We start from the raw sequence: 18,569 nt of genomic DNA on the forward strand, positions 1-18,569 counted from the left end.
CCACATCAAGGTATTCGTTTCGGGGCTTCGCCATTGAATTGAGTTTTTTTATACATCACGGGGTGTCTTCTCTCCTAAAACAACAACAACAACAACAACAAAAGATACCTCTATTATATGGCTGCATTTCGCGGAGGTGGAGGCGTATCCCATTTGGTGCACTCGATATATAAGAGCGAGGTATCCTACAGTTCAGGCGGCCTGCATTGTATGCCTGGCCAATGGTGAAAGCTTTATGCCATTCGAAGACGCACTTTTTGGTCCTCCAAAGATTCCCATGCGAGGGCTGATACGAGTTTTCATAGGATGCCACCAATATTATTTTACCTTGCGCATCTTCAGTCGTAATGTTTTCTGCTCCCCTTAATACATCCTAATTTATGTTTCCACTCGAAGCTCTTTTTCAGTTTATAGGCGTAACATTGCTGCCTGCTACTGTATTTCGGTACTCCTTTTACTGATATTTGGCGGCTTTCTATAGCACTTGAGCGAATTCGGTTTTTGCAGAAGTACTTCTGAGTAGCGTCAAAAGAGTGTTTCAGGGGTTCTTCTTTGAAGAGCTCGATTGAGCAGCTAAATATGTTGGCACAAGTAAGTCATCGATTTATCGTTGTAATAATTATGACATCTTACAGTGGAAGTAGCAATCATTCTCACATTGTAAGCCAGATAATTCTCTTACAGAGTAAAGTATAGATTGCCGTCGTCTATTGCGTATTGTTTCATTGTTTTCTCCAGATATACCGCTTTTTTATATAAAAAATTCGTATGCACCCGCCGTCTCACCTGAATTCATGCATCCAATATTCTATGCCATTGATGCCAGTGTTCAGCAAGGCTCAGTTTCTATGCCAAAAAGCCTGCGCTAGAAAAAATAGTAAACCTCCACGGGAACAGGTACATCTAACAACTGTTGTCTTCCCACATCCATACGAATAAACTGACAGTGAAACCACATCAAGTATATGGGAAGGTATTTGCTATATGTAATTGACATGTAGAAAAATATTACGGCAAAGGGCAAAGTGGACAAAATACGAGTATAACTTGCCACCAAGTGAAGGCTGAGCCCACATCTTCCTCATTACGCGCGCGGTTAAGTCTATCATACACTGTAAAAAAAATTTCTTGAGTTTACGGTGAAAGTTGAAGGTAAAACGTTGCCAGACACTTTTCCGTAAATGAAAAACAGAGTTTCCGTCAAACGGATAGTCTGTAAATTTTTTTTTCCGTTGAATGGAAAACGGAGAGTTCCGTCAAATGGAAAACGGTGATTTCCGTCGAATGGAAAACGGAGAGTTCCGTCGAATGGAAAACGGTGATTTCCGTCGAATGGAAAATGTTTATTTCCGTAGTTGTGATCACGGAATTGTCTGTATTTTCCAAATACAAAACGGTGAGCTCCGTAGAACGGAAATTCTGTAAATTGAGCACCGTACTTTCCTAATTAAAAACGGACAGACCGTAGTGAAGAAAGGTATGCACATAAAACACACAAAACGAACAGAAAGGAAGACAGAAACACCTTTTTTTTTTGTTCTTCTTGTGTCCATGTCTTCTATGCTTGCATGCCTGTACCATGAATCCGTACGAACTTGTTCAGCTTTATTTTGCTTCGTATCAACAGGTGCAACATTTGTTTTGTAAATGGTAATGCGGGTGTATATCTCCAGCAAATGAGAAAATTGTTTGTTTCATTGAAATAAGTTATACCAAGTTGTACATTACAACATGGCTAACTCACATCAGATATAGCTTGAAATGGGGCAGAAATCAATGCACATAAGTGGACATACACCACACTGAAAATGCTGTGTGTGCACGTTTCCTCCTTGTGTAGCTGTCTTCTACACCGCTTCATCTTCGTGTCAAAGTTGCCATGTTGCATTTGAGTTCTGTACATGACGTGTACAAAGCATACATACAAATTCGTGCCCAAAAAGCAACAAGCCACCTGAATCTGAACGAAACTGCGTGTTTATTGTGCTTTACTGAAAAAAACTTGCAAGATAAGACACTAGAAATGGGCTGACTAGAAGGATTGGTTGAGAATCGGAATGACTGGTTGCTTGCAGATGCCTCCTGCCTTTGCCTGAAAAGGAAAAAAAACAATCAATTAAGACTCTCTATTAGTAGTAAAATCTCGTTAAAAGAGACACTCGGTTATGAGAGACATTTCAAAATGGTTTGGTTGGTTTTCCTATGTTCGCCATGTTAATAACATTGCATACAAGAGACATGGTTACAAGAGACACTCGGCTACTAAGGACAACTTTTTTTATGTCCCTAGAGCAAATTCTTCACTATTTATAAGAGACACAACCCAGACACGCTCACGTAATGCGGCTAACGTCGTACTAACCGGTATGCGCTGCAATTTTCACTCCCTTGGCTCTATTTTGTTTCGTTCCGCAGCCGGCTGTCATTCCGCACATGGTTGAGACTACCAATTTCACTGAATTTTCTGCCATTATGCTTCTATAATCGTCGCGCTCCCACACCGACTCTGTGACAGAGTACCATTGAGTTGGATTTCTGTCACAGCGTATACAGCGCTGGTCGCTTTGTATGGCGGTAAGCAAACTCCGGAGCCATAGCCATGTTTCCATGAGACAGCTCTGTTCGCATCAAAGATGAGTTTAAACACACTTTAGTGCTCATGTATAATAAAGTGGTCTAGTCCGACTCCTCAGTGTTTTTAGAATTTTGGTTACAAGAGACCTTGGTTACAAGAGACATGTTTCCCGAGTCCCTTGGGTGCCTCTTGTAACAAGGTTTACTGTACCACCATCATCACCGTTTTTAGTCAGATACATCAACAATAAATGATTTCCAAGTCACAAATGTAACTACCAGTGCTCTAAAAAAATGTCATACTCTGCCTTGTTGGTATATGTTCCTAGCCTTTTAACATGAAAAACTTCAGATGAAATCTACCCAAGTTATTTGATGGCTCACTTGGAACAGGCAAAACTCTCACGTGCACATTGACAGTCAGAGATTACATTTTCTGCATGTAGGTAGAGCTACCACGACCCCCACCATACTGCGGACCATGGCTTTCAACTTTCACTGCTCTAATAGAAAACCTTGCAGATTCCACTGTTTTCCCAAAACAATGAAGCACTCTTAAAACGAGCTCAAACCACTCATGTTGTACAATTCCGATGCAAAACAACCAAGCCAGAGGTACTGTCCAGATGACCAGCTTATAAATTAGCAACAATATGAAGAAAGCATGCCTTGCAATACAACATATGTGCCTTTCAGCCTCTTTCAGATTTGGTTGGTTTTTGTCATGAAAGTATCAATGTGCAATATACTTTTTACTTAAGCAATGATAATTGAAAGTTATGGTCGTCAGTGTGTCAACATACTATCTCCACCCCCTTAAAGAGTTATAATTATAGACACACCACCCAAGGTCAATCCACATAAGTCGCTGTGTTCCCCCAAAAATTTGCCATTTTTTCAGTCTGTGCTTTTCGAAGTAACCTGTAGCACTTTCGCGACGTAAATGAACCTGCAACAAGTACACATGGACCCCATATGTGGCAGCTACAGGCAGTGCCGTTTATTCTGTCCATTCCTTGACTGGCAACCCCAGAACCAAACAAATATTGCAACATGTCGTTCCAGACAGCATTACTTGGGTGACGTGCTTAATTTCGGAATTCCGCCTCTCCTAAAGAAATTTTAAAGTAAAGCTCAAACTAAAGCAATGTCCAAATATGAGCGCTTCTCGTGGATTTCGAGAGTCAACGAGGGCAGAGCTATTTGCCCAAATGTCTGCGACTTCAATGGCAACAGGATGGCCAAATTCCGTGCTGTTAATAGATGCAGAGAAAAACACACTGAACTTAAAACATGTGCAATGATGTGTTTTCAAAGTTTTACGTGATATCGTAGCAGGGATACTCCGTGGTAAATAGTTGGAATTCATGCTATTTGCCTGCAGTCTGTGCCAAAATATTCTTAGAGCCATAGCCACAACACTTTTTCTTTGGGATTAATCAAAATACGGATTTGGCAGAATCCAGAAAAAACACCGCATATCCACGGGGTGAATGATGATGAGTGGGCGAAGCTCCGGAGGGAATCATCGGTAAACCGTGAATCTTCCGTGTAATTCGCCCAGTCTCGCCGCACTAAATCGAACGATTGACTTCCACCAATGACACGCGCCATATGTGACGTCATTCCTATTTTATAACAGCGCCCTTCATTATAATTGCACAATCTCCCGCTTAAGGGGACGCTAGCACAAACGCGTTAGAAACGTGCAGTACTCTAAGGGGAAGAGGCCACAGCGTCTTACGCAGCCGTTTACACATGCCGGAACGTGCACCGCGTTTGCCGACGCCATCAGCGTTTATGAATACGGGGGTAAGGCGGAGAGACCACAGCGTCTTACACCAGCTTCTTGCACGGGCCGTAACGCGCTAGCACAAACGCGTTAGAAACGCGCAGTCTTTCGTTAATGTTGGGTATTTATTGCCATCTAGGTGCGTCTGTCCATGTGCGCTTCGTGGCGTAGTGGTTAGCGCCACGCGTTCAGAAGCGAGGGGACCCTGGTTCGATTCCGCTACGGCCACAACTCTCGGAATTTTTTTTTCTCATAAAAAAGTAGATGTGGCTACCTACTACGACGACTACTACTACAGAGGAGGGACAGACCCACACCCTAAGGAGCTTCGCCCCTAAAAAACGCTTCCAACTGAACAGGTGCTTCTATATTTTATTTTCAAAGGCAATTCTTTTTCTTGTGAAACTAACAATGAGGGTAGCTATAGGGGCTTGTTTGTATGGCATCTTTTATTGCAGCGCAAGGCTGAACAACAGGTACAACAGAAAGGCACATTTGACTTGCACACAGTGTTAACTTGCAACATCAGATTTATTTCCTGTTCTCGTCACTATATATACCCTCAAAACGTCATACAACACGTGTGAAGGCACGGTAAACATGAACTAAAGAAAACCAGGAACCACACGCATGCAGTTTTTTTAGCCACACAGATTGACACATGTACACGTTTAACGTGAACAAAGATAAGCTCTTTCGAGGATAATGAAATTGAAGGCTTACTGATGCATGCGTCACCAAATGTTCATATGTTTCTAGTGTTTATAGTTCAGCGCATTATCTTGCACCTGCTTCTATTCATGATGACTGCTTTTTTGAATCTAGGTTTGCACTTATCTTTGGCAATGAAGGGCAAGAAAACCGTCAGCAGCCAGGGTATTTAATTTGTTATTGTGTTCTCATAGCCTGTCATTTATACATCTAACAGTTTGGCCAATGTAGGACCCTCCACACCCAAGAGGAATGCGGTATACGACACACGCGATATAATCAATGAATTTGCTTTTATGTTCCTTCTCGCATGCAGTATCCAAAATTCTTTCTGGCCTTGACTTCCCACACAGGCTCATTAATTTAGTAGGCGTCGAAAAAACAACATTGATGTCACTCCTTCCAGCAATCTTTAATCTGTGGGAGAAACTATGTATGTAGGGCATGGCAGCAATCTTTTTCTTGATATCGGTACTTGTACCATATACCTGCTCAGAACCTTTTTGCTGTGCATTTTTAAGCAGTCCTGCTGTGACTGACATGAGCACGTGGCTCGGGTAAACAAAGCCGCTTAAACGTGAGACTTGCCGTTCGAAGCAATCGTGTATTAGGTGCAGGATAGCCATGTGACGGGAAGTTTGGATTCCTTCACATTAATTTTGTGCTCACCGATAACAAAACCTGCTGGGGTTAAGAACCTAGGGCAAGTAAGCCACTTTTACCATTTCATTCCGTGCATACAAAACTTGAAGAGGGGGAATCATGAAGGTGTGTTTCAGTGAAGCGCTCAAGAAGCCATGCCGGCACCTAATGCACAATAGCTTCAGATGGCAAGTCTCACGTTTAAGCGGCGCTGGTTACCTGAGGCAAGTGAAAAAAGGTTCCGAGCAAGTGAATGGTACAAACACCGACATAAAGAAAAGAAAGGTTGCTGTCATCCCCTACATACATAGTTTCTCCCACAGAATAAAGATTGCTGGAAGGTCTGATATCAACATAGTTTTTTCAGCTCCTAATAAATTGGGGAGCCTGTGTAGGAAGACAAAGCCAGAAAGAATTGCGGATACTGCATGCGAAAATGAACATAAAAATAAATTCATTGATTGCATCACGTGTGTTTTATACGACATTCCTTTGAGTGTGGACGGTCCTACATTGGTCAAACTGGTAGATGTGTAAATGACAGGCTACGAGAACACAATAACAAAGTAAATACCTGGATGCTGATGGTTTTCTTGCCCTTCATTGCCAAAGATGCAAGCGCAAACCTAGATTAAAAAAAACAGTTATCATGAGTAGAAGCAGGTGGAAGATGATGCGATCTTTGTTCGCGTTAAACGTCTACATGTCTGTCAATCTATGTGGCTAAAAAACTGCATGCGTGTGGTTCCCGTTTTTTTTAGTTCATGTTTACCGAGCTTTTACACGTGTTGTATGACGTTTTCAGGGTATATATAGTGATGAGAACTGGAAACGAATCTGTTGTTGAACGTTAACGCTGGATGTGCGTCAAATTTGCCTTTCTGTTGTCCTTGTCGTTCAGCTTGCGCTACAACAAAATAGAAGATATCATTGATTTCATTGTCGTCAGGCTCGGGCACAAAATAAAGTTTGTTCACCAAAATTAAGTGGTCACCAGGCATGTCTAGTTGAAATTATCTGAACATGCTCTATTGTCGGTGGTGAAGATGTTGCCAGTTTAAAGGGCTGCAAGAAGGCACTAGTTATGTTTTCTAGGGCAAGAAGGCAACAGAGTATGTTACCTAAGGCAAGTAGTCACAGGAATCCTGGATCAGTAGAAGAAAATTTAGAAAATAATAATTGGTTGGAACATATATGTCACACACTTCTGAGTCGCCAAGCGCTTGTCTTTGTCTCCCTTTCTTGTGCCTGTGTATTTTTATTGCGCTAAGTTACTTGTTCATTTATGCACTATGATGATGAACTTGTTTTGGAAAACTTCAAATGTGTACCTGACGTTTGACTCCCTTTTGCATGTAAGTAAACATTATGAACTTGTCGCTGTGAACAGTCATCTCCATTTGCTGTACACTTGTGATATAGGGTTAACAGTATTTGAAGGTTTGTGCATTAAGGCAGGACAGCAGCACTTGCTGGATGGCTCATCAATTAATTTGCAGAAAAATGCAGCAGTGTGCAACAATTGCATCACTAATGACCTTGAAAATCTTGTCAGTTATTCATTTGTAAACACCTGTTGTCAAACAGCCTGCTGACTAAAGGTCTGAACACGTTATACAGAATTATAGCAGGTACTACTACACGAAAGAAAACCTGTAATAGAACCTACCAAATACCGTATCAGTGTAGTGGCAGGTCAAATGGCTCCTCAATGCTTGTGTCCTTCCTGGGAGAAGGAAAGAAATGTTAAGCTTACACTGACAGCACCAAACCACACAAACGTAACTGCCACAGGACATGAGGAGTTGTAACTAGATACAGTCAACCTGCTTAACCATCTCATAGACATTCAACGACAGAATGTACCTTCATGGAGCCTCTAATCTATGAAATTCATGCTGTAATACAAACATGCTAGCAGACAGAATCAAAATTGCATGCATGGAAATTCTCAGGAAAACTATATTTCCTAGCTACCACAGTCCACTCCTTGTGAAGTACAAGTGACGGACTAAGCTACAATCAGAAGGTGGAAAATTTGGGATCCTTTCTAGTAAACAACTAACCATATCTCTACCTGTACTCAGCAATACAAAGGTGAATCACAAGTACTATGCTGATAAAGAAAAGTTCAGAACTGCTGCTAAGTGAGTGCTATAAATAAATGATTTAGAATTTATCTTCATGTAAGACTAGGCGTGTTAACTTTCTTTACATTACATGAAAGACTGGTCAGAAAAATATTGCATTCAGTCAATATTGTGATTTGCAAAACAGTACTTAGAGGTTAAGGTTGGAGACCCTCAGGTGGTATGTTGCGATGTTTCGAGAAATTGTTTCAAGGAGCCTCTTTCCTTAACCCTTTCACATGCCAATTAGTTGTGTTGATTGAAAACTTAGCTTCACCGCATTTCTTACATCTTCATATTCATAAAATGCTTACAGAAGTACAATAGATTAGGAGTTTTCAGTTCTTTAGTGAGTTTGTCAAGTTTATGAAATGTGCACTCCATGCAAAAACTCAGTGCAAGTACATCAGATTTGCAAACATCAACTATTTCATGTCTACCAGGCTTGAATAGCACCTATCCAGCCATTCGAAAATTATGACTGGTGCAACACACTGTGAAAAACGATGAAAGAAGTGACATACATACAATTACATACACCAAGCAAAGTACCCAACCATCTACCTTCATACTTCCTTTACTAAAACAATTTGCCTGTGTAATTCAAACATGCAGCACTATTTCAATTAGAAGAGTTTGAAGATGTACGGGACACATTTTAAATATCCTTACTTTAATCAATGCCATTGCTATTAATGCATTATCTTGGTGTATTGAATTGTGTGCATAACATCAGAAAGGATTAATCATATTCATGTAATCTTTACTGAAACTCAAGGCATAATACTCATTTGTTTACAGTTTTGTGATGAGACAACACGACAGATGCGGGAGTTAAAAAAGCATCTTTATAAAATGCTGTAGAAAGCAAGTTGAATCAAGTTTCTACAACCTCTCGCAATACCGAGCTATTTCCCATGAGTGTTCTAACAGTTCCTTGTAACATGATGCACTGTTTTCACAGACATAGCTTGAATCTTTGTATCTCAAGTTTTGGAAGCAACTTATGAATTGCTATAACAAGCAGATTTGAAGCCCCTACCCAGACTGCACAGCCACTTTAACACCACGTGTAATGAATTATGTCATCCATATGGCACAGTTTCCGATTATATTCCCAAGCATGAATGTTATAATTGCAAGTTATGTAAGAGTGTACCTATGCGATTACTTGGGGACAGCACGAAAAGACGGGAGAAGGCTAGACAACATGAATGCAGGCAAATAATTTTGTTTACAGACAAACATATATATACTAGGCTTGTTGTCCTGCGTAGTTGCAGCTGCTGGATAGCGGGATAATGTAAACAACAACCGCACAGTTGATGAACTGCTGTTCTGCCTTTTGCTACACTTTTGCGTCAAGGCTCGGTCCGAGTCACCCTTTTCACACAATGTACCCCGATTGCTCAACGTGAAAAATAAAAGGAAAGTTCCAGCTTTCCCAACAGTCTCTTTGACACTATGACTGACCTTGTGAATATGATATAACAGTCGCCACCACACTTTAAGGAAATGTTAATCATGGGTTCAGAAGCTCTCCTCCACTTGGTGATGCCTCGATTTCTTGAGGACGCCTTTTGGTGTTCCTGTGATGAGCTTCACAGCGAAAGAGTGTGCCGATGCGGAAGGCAGAATACCCTCCTCCAAACATTGGGCATAGCTCCAGCATACATAACACTAACCAAAGAAAACCCTGCGGTCCAGAAATGGAAGATCACTGTCTAGTGGTAGTTTTTCCCCGTACGTGAACTCATCTAGCACTGCAGAGAAGACAGGAAGAAAATCACTCTACCCATTTAGTAGCCTTACTTCACCTAATATAGAGGAGAAAGTTACCAATGAAGCAAAATAACTTTACTACACTGGTGCCCACAATAGCTAGTGTTTTACGGTTACCTGACAGTGTTTTTGTCTGTGAGAAGTTGCCAAGCAAGGCTACTCAAGGAGTTCAGCCATGTTTTATGTCGCCTCCACAGTGCCAGGTGTGCTCATGGAAGTAAAACTGCTGGAAGGCAAGCTCCAATATCTGGCTTGAAGGTTTTCTGTGGTGAGCATCGTGCTGGATCTATGCCCCACACTCAAAAGTGTCTTGGCCTTTCCTATTAGCGCACTTGAACACTGAAGCGTGTTGTTGCTACAGGAACACAAGGGCACTACCACAAAGTGGAGGGGAGCTTCAAGACCTAAGTATGGTTGCTTTTAACAGTGTGTTCGCACTGCCTTTCGCCATGCGTTGCCAAGAAGCATTTAACGGAGCTGAACATAGGTGAAGTCTTCAGTCGGAGTACTTCAAGGAAGCCAAGGCCTATCACTGCTATACAATAGGTACACAAAGGAAGCTGTCAATTCAAGCAAATTGCTAGGGAGAGTTGGAACTACCTTTTTATTTTCAGGGCCAACAAACAGGTCAGGTACGAAAATGTCAACCGGACCAGGTCAAGACGAGAAGTTTGCATCAAGAAGTATGTGCTGGAGATCATAGGAAGTGCAGTTGGTACTGTTTACAACATCCTACTGCCCTGCAGCAGCAATTATGTAGGACAAACAGGACGACGACACAAGGACTATCTTAGTAAACACGCACAGACCCTCGACACAAGATGGGGAAGCAACGTAGCTATTGATGCTGCTTTGTGCAGTTGTATATCAAGTTTTGAGCAATGAAGAATCCTCATGGCACATGTTCAAAACATACAAAACTCGCAGAATAGCCCCCACATATGCTAGTGTGTATACACTTAATCTTCTAGACAAATTAAGGTATTTCAGATGAACTGCTAGAGCGTTCTAAACTGGGCTGGTTGGTGCATGTATAGGAAGGAACTGAATAGTGCCATAGACAGGATAAAGGGAATGTGTTGCTGTGCCCTTCACCTTCACTTCATTCTGGCAGTAGTGCTGTTCATTCCCTTCAAAATATTCATATATTTTGGTCACCTGACCACGTGACACAGCTGTGTGCTGAAGCTATATTTTACCTTATGATACCTTCCAATGTCACACGCAAATCCGTCGAGGCATCTTCACCTATTATAGTAAGCTGAGCAGTGGCTAACAGTGAGCTTAACTGTGGCTACACTTAGTTACCATGGAGCCCATGCATGACAGTGTTAGAGGTCAGTATGCAGGTGTTTTTGCATACTCATAGAGGCAAACTAAACGAAGAATTTTTATTGGTGCATGTTTTATCTGTTGCCTCATATACCGAAATCTGGTGCTATTAGTGTTTTTTGAACACAACTCATGTGCAACCGAGACAAGTATGAAACAATCCCACTTTCAAGTCGACGTCCTCATGCTGAACCAATTGGTTGCCCCAGGAAGAACAAAACATCATTTATCTTTTGGATGCATCTGCAACAATTATTATACTTGTATAGGCATTGTCATTCAACCAACATTTGCAGTCAATGTCCATTAGGACTGCATATGCATGACTGATATACGATAGAATGGCACAGCTTACCAGAACAAATAGCACAATGCAAGACTGCTTTGCCACTGGTGTTGCAAGCAGGCCCCCATGACTGAGAAACTGAATGCAAGGCGGCACACAGACATCCTTCACTGGTGCAACAGCTGCAAATGAAATACTGATATCAGTTACTTTCTGACCGGTCATCCAAAGCAAAGCACAAACATTTTTATATACAATTACACTATTGCATATAAGCTCGTCACTGAGTTACTGTTATTGCTGTGAGATAGCTCACAGTATTTTATAAAGTGCTAATGGCCTCGTTTAACTTTTTGCAAAAAAAACTTTATGAAGCACTTTCTATTAGAAAAATGAGCTGACAAAAATTCTGCCCTGCATATCTTACAACACATGCACGCATTTTAGAATTATTGCAGTGATGCGTGTAAGCTGAAAATTAGTCTATGCAACTCGAGACAGTAAGTGTGAACCTCCCTTCAACATCAGTGTTGACATATAGCTTGGTTTGTTTTTACACTTGTTAGGAATATATATAACTTTGGAATGTCCGTAATGCACGTTTGGTCACCACTATTCTATGTCAAGGTTAAGTTAAAAATTACTTTTCGCACGCATTTGTTTTACAATTACGGCCGCATATGGGCAGAACTTAAGCGGCAATCCTCCCTCCCAGAATACGTGATATGCTGACGTACTGCGTCAGAACGTTAATCGTCAGCCTGGTAGCTGTCAAAAAAAACGAATACAGATTGCCAGGTAGAAAATAATCCGTTTCCTTTGCAATGACTCTTAACGGGTATCACGCGGACAACTTTCAATTGCGATCGTGCACGATTGCTCGGGCTCTACTACAAACGAAAGGGCACCGCGTGACACCCGTGTTCCCTACCACTGCAGGTGGCACAAGGTTACGGCAGTAAGCACGCTCCACCGTCATTTCATTGTAATGAAGGGGCATGCACATCGAACATGCTCAATGAGGTCTTCATACATGAGCAATCTTCCAATCCCGGGTGTGAACACTGCGATTATGCACGCCCAGCCAAGGCACTGCGTCCGAAGCTTATAATAATGGCTAAAAATTTCACTGTGATTCAATGCGTCACCGAATATTGGTAACATAACGTTGCACCGCGTCGAGAGAGATACTAACGGGTACAACGCCTTCACTTAATTTTGTAACGCCGAGCACACAGCACAACACAGTACTAACTGGAATGCTAACGTCCGTAAACCAGCGGCCACATTAGCCGACAAAGGAGCTACTAGAGGCGTCAACGCCGCTAATATTGCCTACACGTCTCAGTTGTAGTGAGTATGCATTCAACACAACAAATCAAACACCCCTTTATCACAGACTCGCAATGTCGCTTTGTCAATCCTCATGGCCAAGGAATCTCGTTAAAGAGCGTGCTCACACAACACAATTGAGCCCATCACCGGCCATCGCGGAGCATTTCGCACGCGCGACGTGCACCAACAACGAAAAAAGGACACTTAAATCACTTACTTGTGTAACAATCCAGCGCCGATTCCTTCCTATTTAGTGTGAAATCACAAATGCGACAGGAACACCACCTCCACCGTCCGCCATTAGCGAGTACTCGTACAGTTGTTTGTGCTGGAGGAATCCAACCCAGCGTGTAGGCGCGATGAAGGAATGGTAAGCAGCGCCACCGCTCAAACCCTACCTGCTTCTTTTTGTGTGTTTACTATGCTCGCACGCGAATAATGTTCAAACAGCGTTATCTATGGTGATATATGTATCTGGCGGTGAGAGTAGACAGTGTCTTTTCGTTATATTCTTTGCGTGTTCATTTTTCACTAGTAACATGTTCAGTTGCCCTCCTCATGAAATTACGGACGGCTCTCCGTATTTCAAAAACGGAGCTCACGTCCGTCTTTTTTACGTAGAATCCCGCCGTTTTTCATAAACGGAGCTCACGTCCGTCTTTTTTACGTAGAATCCCGCCGTTTTTCATAAAACAGAATGGTCTACGTAAATTTTACGTAGGTTTTTGCTGTAAAATTACGGAAATTTTTTACAGTGTAACAATTACCATCACCTATGCTTCATCTGGCTTGCTGTCTGTGTGTTCGCAGGATTTTGACACAAAAATACGGCGCTCTTCGAATCATTTCTGTTTGTTGACAAGACAGATAATTAGGTCTTCTGTATTTTTACTTTAAAGCTGAGTCAAGTGGAATGTTGTTTACTAAACCATTAAATTCAAGCCCTCCCTCCCAGTACAAGAATCATAGGTTTGTGCAATCTAACGGCCCAAAACTATCCTTCATTTATCAGTGACCATCCAAAAGAATACACGTGGCCGTCAAGTTACCCACTAGGCTCTTTGAAGAGCAAAACACGTCGTGCTGCTTGATGTAACGTGTTGCCCACTTAATTCTTCTACGAAAATTTACAGCCAGGTTCACTTAAGTCAATTACGGAAACTTGTAGCTCATTTAGTTGGCTGCCACAAGAGCTTAGGAAGCTCCAAGAAAACTCCGGTCTCAATATATGCATTGCCTGAAAGAGCATTGCAGTGCCGGCCACTGGTCTGTCAAGCAGCGAAGGACTCACCTAGCGCATTATAAATCAGATACGCTCTCCTAGTGATCCATCCCCAGGCCACGGCATCTCCTGATGATAAAAGAAAACAGGTAAACTATATGACTGAGCCGCCTATCATGACGTACATCAATTATGCGGTGAAACGACGAGCCGCGAGTCATGAAGCAGAGTAATAAACTTACCCGCGGAGAGCTATAGTGCTAAGCAGCCTCTTATCGTGTACCATACGATAGAAAATGTCTTCAAGAGTAGTTTGCCATAAACACGAAAGCAATCGCCGCTTCTTAATGAGATTTGAAGCAAATTTCTCACACGTATTTTATGAATTGTTAGTGGAACAGGAGCGAAATATAGAGGAAGTCAGGAAGGTGAAGCCCCGTACTTTCTTTACTAGAGGAAGAAATAGGTTCTGCAATTTTTCAGCGACTCTAAAGTGCTGGGGATGTGATCAAAATGTTCTAACGTTTCGCGTTCAATTCGTTGAGAAAGCACATTGTAGCTTTGTAGCTGAATCCAACTTGCACCTACAAATTTTCTAACTTCATCACCCCACCAAGTTTTCGGCCGTCCTCGACTGCGCTTCCCTTCTCTTGGTATCCATTCTGTAACTCTAGTGGTTGACCGATTATCCATCCTATGCATTACATGGGCTGCCCAGCTCCATTTTTTCCTCTTAATGCCAACTAGAATATCGGCTATCCCCATTTGCTCTATGATCCACACCGCTCTCTTCCTGTCTCTTAACGTTAGGCCTAGCATTTCTCGCTGCATCGCTCTTTGTGCGGTTCTTAACTAGTTCTCGAGATTTTTTGCACGATGCACGACATACGCACTCACAAACAAGCGAACACAACCGGCGTAGATGCACCACGCGAGCACGCGTAGTCTTTCTGAAGTTCGAACTCTGAACCGTATTCGCGTCAAGTAACACTGTACGTAAGGCGAGAGGCTTACCAGAAGAAGCCGGTATAATTCAGAGCTTCAACAAACCACGGAGTGCTCCGCCGTTCCCCTTCCCCTGCCTCTCAGTGGTAAAGACGCAGCCTATATCCGCGAACAGGCACAATACAGGTGAGGTATTACACTCATTCTCAGCATAATATAATACCAAACAAATAGGAAATCGCCATTCTACCAACAATAAAAGCAAATTGCGTAAACGTAACAAAGGATTGCAAGTACTATAAATTAGTATCACACAGCCAACAGCAGACTACAAATTAAAAAATACGCCGTACCTATCAACGTTACAAAATGTAAATCATTTAAAACAACTTGTGAAATCAATATTTTTGAATATCGCACATAATTCGCCAACATTTACTCCACGCTAAAATCTGAAAACCCTACTCTCTTCCACATCTCCTCGAGCTTTTTAAGCAACTAAGGAGTGGTGTCGGTGGACACAAATGGCCACTTTTGAGAGGTGGCTGGTTGTAAACCCCATGTTGTACCTGCTAATTGGCTGTAGTGGGTGTACCGCTCCTCTACATCTTAGCACCCTTTTCCAGCAAAAGCGCATGGATCCCAGTGATAGCCACAAATATGTTGTGCTTCTCCGCGGACGTCTCCGTCGTGAGGCCTCTCGGATGGTGAAGGTGGAAATATAGCAAAGCTTGGACTTCAGCGAAGCACGAGTGGTTTCCGTTACGTTGTTGTTTGGGGTACCCCGCACTTTTACAAAAGTGTTACGGGCTGTTGACCAAGCTGCTGTGTCTAGATGATCGGTCAGTCGGTCGGTTTGCTTTTATGCAGGGCTCTGGGGATTGGCCAACAATCCCACTACGGGGGATTGGCCAACAATCGGATAAGTTCGAAAAATAATTAGTAACACATAAAATGAAACTGAACAGCAGACAGAGCATTGGAGACATGGTCCTCCTGGTCTTTTATATCCTTCAAGTTCATTTGCTTCTGTTAAAACAAAGATGCTAATGTTATACAATAATGAACCTTAGTTGGCATGGTAAAGACATTCCAGAGAATGCCAAAATATACCTGCCAGTAATATTATTCTTGCTGGCAAGAGAGAAGCGCACTCACATTCTGGTAGTAGCTGTGTCAACAAGCGTCAACAACGCGCTTTCCACCTAGACCGAGACTATTAGCAACCCTCAGAGCCAGATCTTGATAGACCGAAAATATAAAATCTCGGTATTGCTTCAATTCTACGCAATAAGGGGAACTAAATATTAGATATTTCACGCTTCCGGACACGAAAATATTAAAACCCTTTCGGAATGTTTCAACGAATCACGTTTAGCTTTATTTTCATGCAAAGTAGCAGACAAAGAACGGAAATCCCTAAAGCACCGCAGGCCATCAGGCCAGACTTCACCGTAGGCCATATGGCGAGACAACTCGCATTTCGTTCCAGTCTCCAAGGAACCCAATAATTTGGCCTCAAAACGACTCTCGATGGCACCAGTTCCTATCGCGGGACGTTGTTTTTCGCCTAATAGCGTTAGCATTTCGCCTATGTAAGAGGCACTCAAATAGCATCGTAATATGCTTCCCGAATCACGCTTCCTCCTAATATATGTGTTCGTCCGACAACTTCCAAGTAAACAACGGTCCATTTTCTGTATAGACGCAGCTAAGCAGCTGGAACGTGGACGTAGCGTTTAGAAAACATTATAGATAAAGCAACATTCTGTTTCGTAGCGACATCACATGTAGGCACCATATTGAATTCTTTACCTTTTTTCGAAAAATCTTCTGGATATAAGAAAACTCGACAGCTGTTTCTCCTCGATGAGCTTTTCACTGCAGCCCACTGGCATGATCGTTTTCGATTCGCAATCTCTGTCTTAGAAGGAAGCAAAATGTGGCTCTGGCGCTTATCAAATTCTCTTCGGTGCCAGGAAACAACTGATGGATGTAAAACTTTTGTTAAGCGTAGTATACGTAGAAACTGTAATGAGAAAACCGGAACTCTGTTGTAGCATAGAGAGAAGATAGTCCTGGTTGTGTGGCGCAAATCTCAGGCTGTATGAAATTTGTCGTCCAGGCGCAGAGCAATATGAACCAGTTCCCCAAGCGGAAAGACATGTTTTGCTTAAGAATACGTTGAGACAACCAGCTATGGACGAATAGCGGCACTCAAAGCCGGCTTCACTTTCCTGAAAACCATTTTCCCCCTTTCCCAACGCTCTCGCCATTACATTTATTTTGCTTTGGATTCTGTACCAGCTCGAGGGATTTCAATTTCGGCCCCAAAAATCTGCTGCTCTTGGCAATGCCCGATAAGGCAAAGGGGGATTTGAATGACAGAATTAAATCGTTTCCGTGCTCATTTTGTAATTTTTTCTTACGAATTTTGATAACACTGACACCCCTTTCACCGCCTACAGATACTTGTCTTTTTTTTTTCACTTTTCATTCTGTTTCTATGCTTTAAGCATTCCATTCTCAATCCGATTAAAGGCTCTGCGCACTTGGAAACAGTCTCTCCTACGTAGCAGCTGCTTTTTCCCCACGTCAGCCTTGGACTTTTGTTCTCGGCGCACATTCCGCGATATGCCTGGTATTTAAATCTGTTCTTCGCAGTAAAATGGATATTAAGAGTACGAGAAGAAATGGCAACCAAAGTGTTCCGGGTGTTTTAAAGAATTCACGCTGCCGCGTTTGCTTGTTTTTATCCCATTTATCCCTTTACATCAAAAGTTAGTGACCATCCTGGGATTCATGTTTCATGTCGCTGCTATACCACGGTGCTGTAACAGAAATCTCGTCTTTAGATTGCGAATAATTATTCAGTGTACAGGTCAAAACTATGCAAATAATTATTGGAACAGCCCTTGGTCTGGTAAATCAACATTGTCGCCACAGGTCGACTGATGTTCATGAAAGGGGAAATCGTCGTCCTCCTGACAGTAATACTAAGCTGAAAAAAATGATATGCAGTTAAAGGAAACTTTGTCTGGGTCCGTCGATCGGTCAAGGGGCCAATGCCTTTTCCACCTTATGCAAGTGTAAAGCGCTCACCGAGGAAAGGCGGCAGTCCCTCGGTAAATGGCCCTGACCAACACAAATTTTTCTTCTACTGCAATGCCTTTTTTTTTTAGAAACCAAAATTCGTGCGCGTTTTCTTTGTAGTTGTTTGCCGCTGTTTGCCGAGGAGATGCTTAGACCAGCTGCTGTCAGGTGGACGAGAATTTTTCCTTGCATGTACCTTCCTCCAATCCTCGGATTTCCAACGCACTGCTTTGCCATAAATGGAGGTTATTCAGTCACTCTACGAAGGATAATCTTTGTATTGTTTTGTGAATTGCATTCCGCGTGAAAATAATAAATGTCGTTACGACACTTCTTTGATAGCATGTACACTATAGGCATCTCGTGTGAACAAAAGTGACCCACTTTTGTAGAGTCAATTCCGCTTTTACTATGCAGGCAAACAAAGAGAAGGAAAAGGTATTGATATGATCTTAGATGAAAATCTTTTGTTAGCAGTAAATTGAGGCATTAAATTCTTGCCGGATTCAACCGTGTTCGTCAGCAATTGAAGCGAAATTATCGCAATAAGTTGCTTGAGAACTCCTTTGGATCTCATTAAGTGTCAGATAAGGTACGCTGAGCATGGCCAACTGAATCTAGAAGCAATCGACATAGAAACACGAAGTACAAATTTATATCTGAAAGGTATTCTGCTTGTACTTCAAACACATCTTATGAAGTTTTTATGCTTGAGGCTGAATGGCG

The 18,569-nt window shown here is 42.2% G+C and overlaps 1 long non-coding RNA gene across 1 annotated transcript; it reads right to left on the reverse strand.

The window, feature by feature from the left end:
• Positions 1-1,961: 1,961 nt before the first annotated feature.
• Positions 1,962-12,921, reverse strand: LOC125943136 (uncharacterized). Its single transcript, XR_007465586.1, has 4 exons — positions 12,801-12,921; positions 11,318-11,430; positions 7,389-7,445; positions 1,962-2,092 (listed from the first exon to the last, which is right to left on the reverse strand). It is a non-coding gene; the product is annotated as an uncharacterized LOC125943136 (long non-coding RNA).
• Positions 12,922-18,569: the final 5,648 nt, after the last annotated feature.

Source organism: Dermacentor silvarum, chromosome 2, assembly GCF_013339745.2.
Source record: "Dermacentor silvarum isolate Dsil-2018 chromosome 2, BIME_Dsil_1.4, whole genome shotgun sequence".
In the NCBI taxonomy this organism is placed as follows: domain Eukaryota; kingdom Metazoa; phylum Arthropoda; class Arachnida; order Ixodida; family Ixodidae; genus Dermacentor; species Dermacentor silvarum.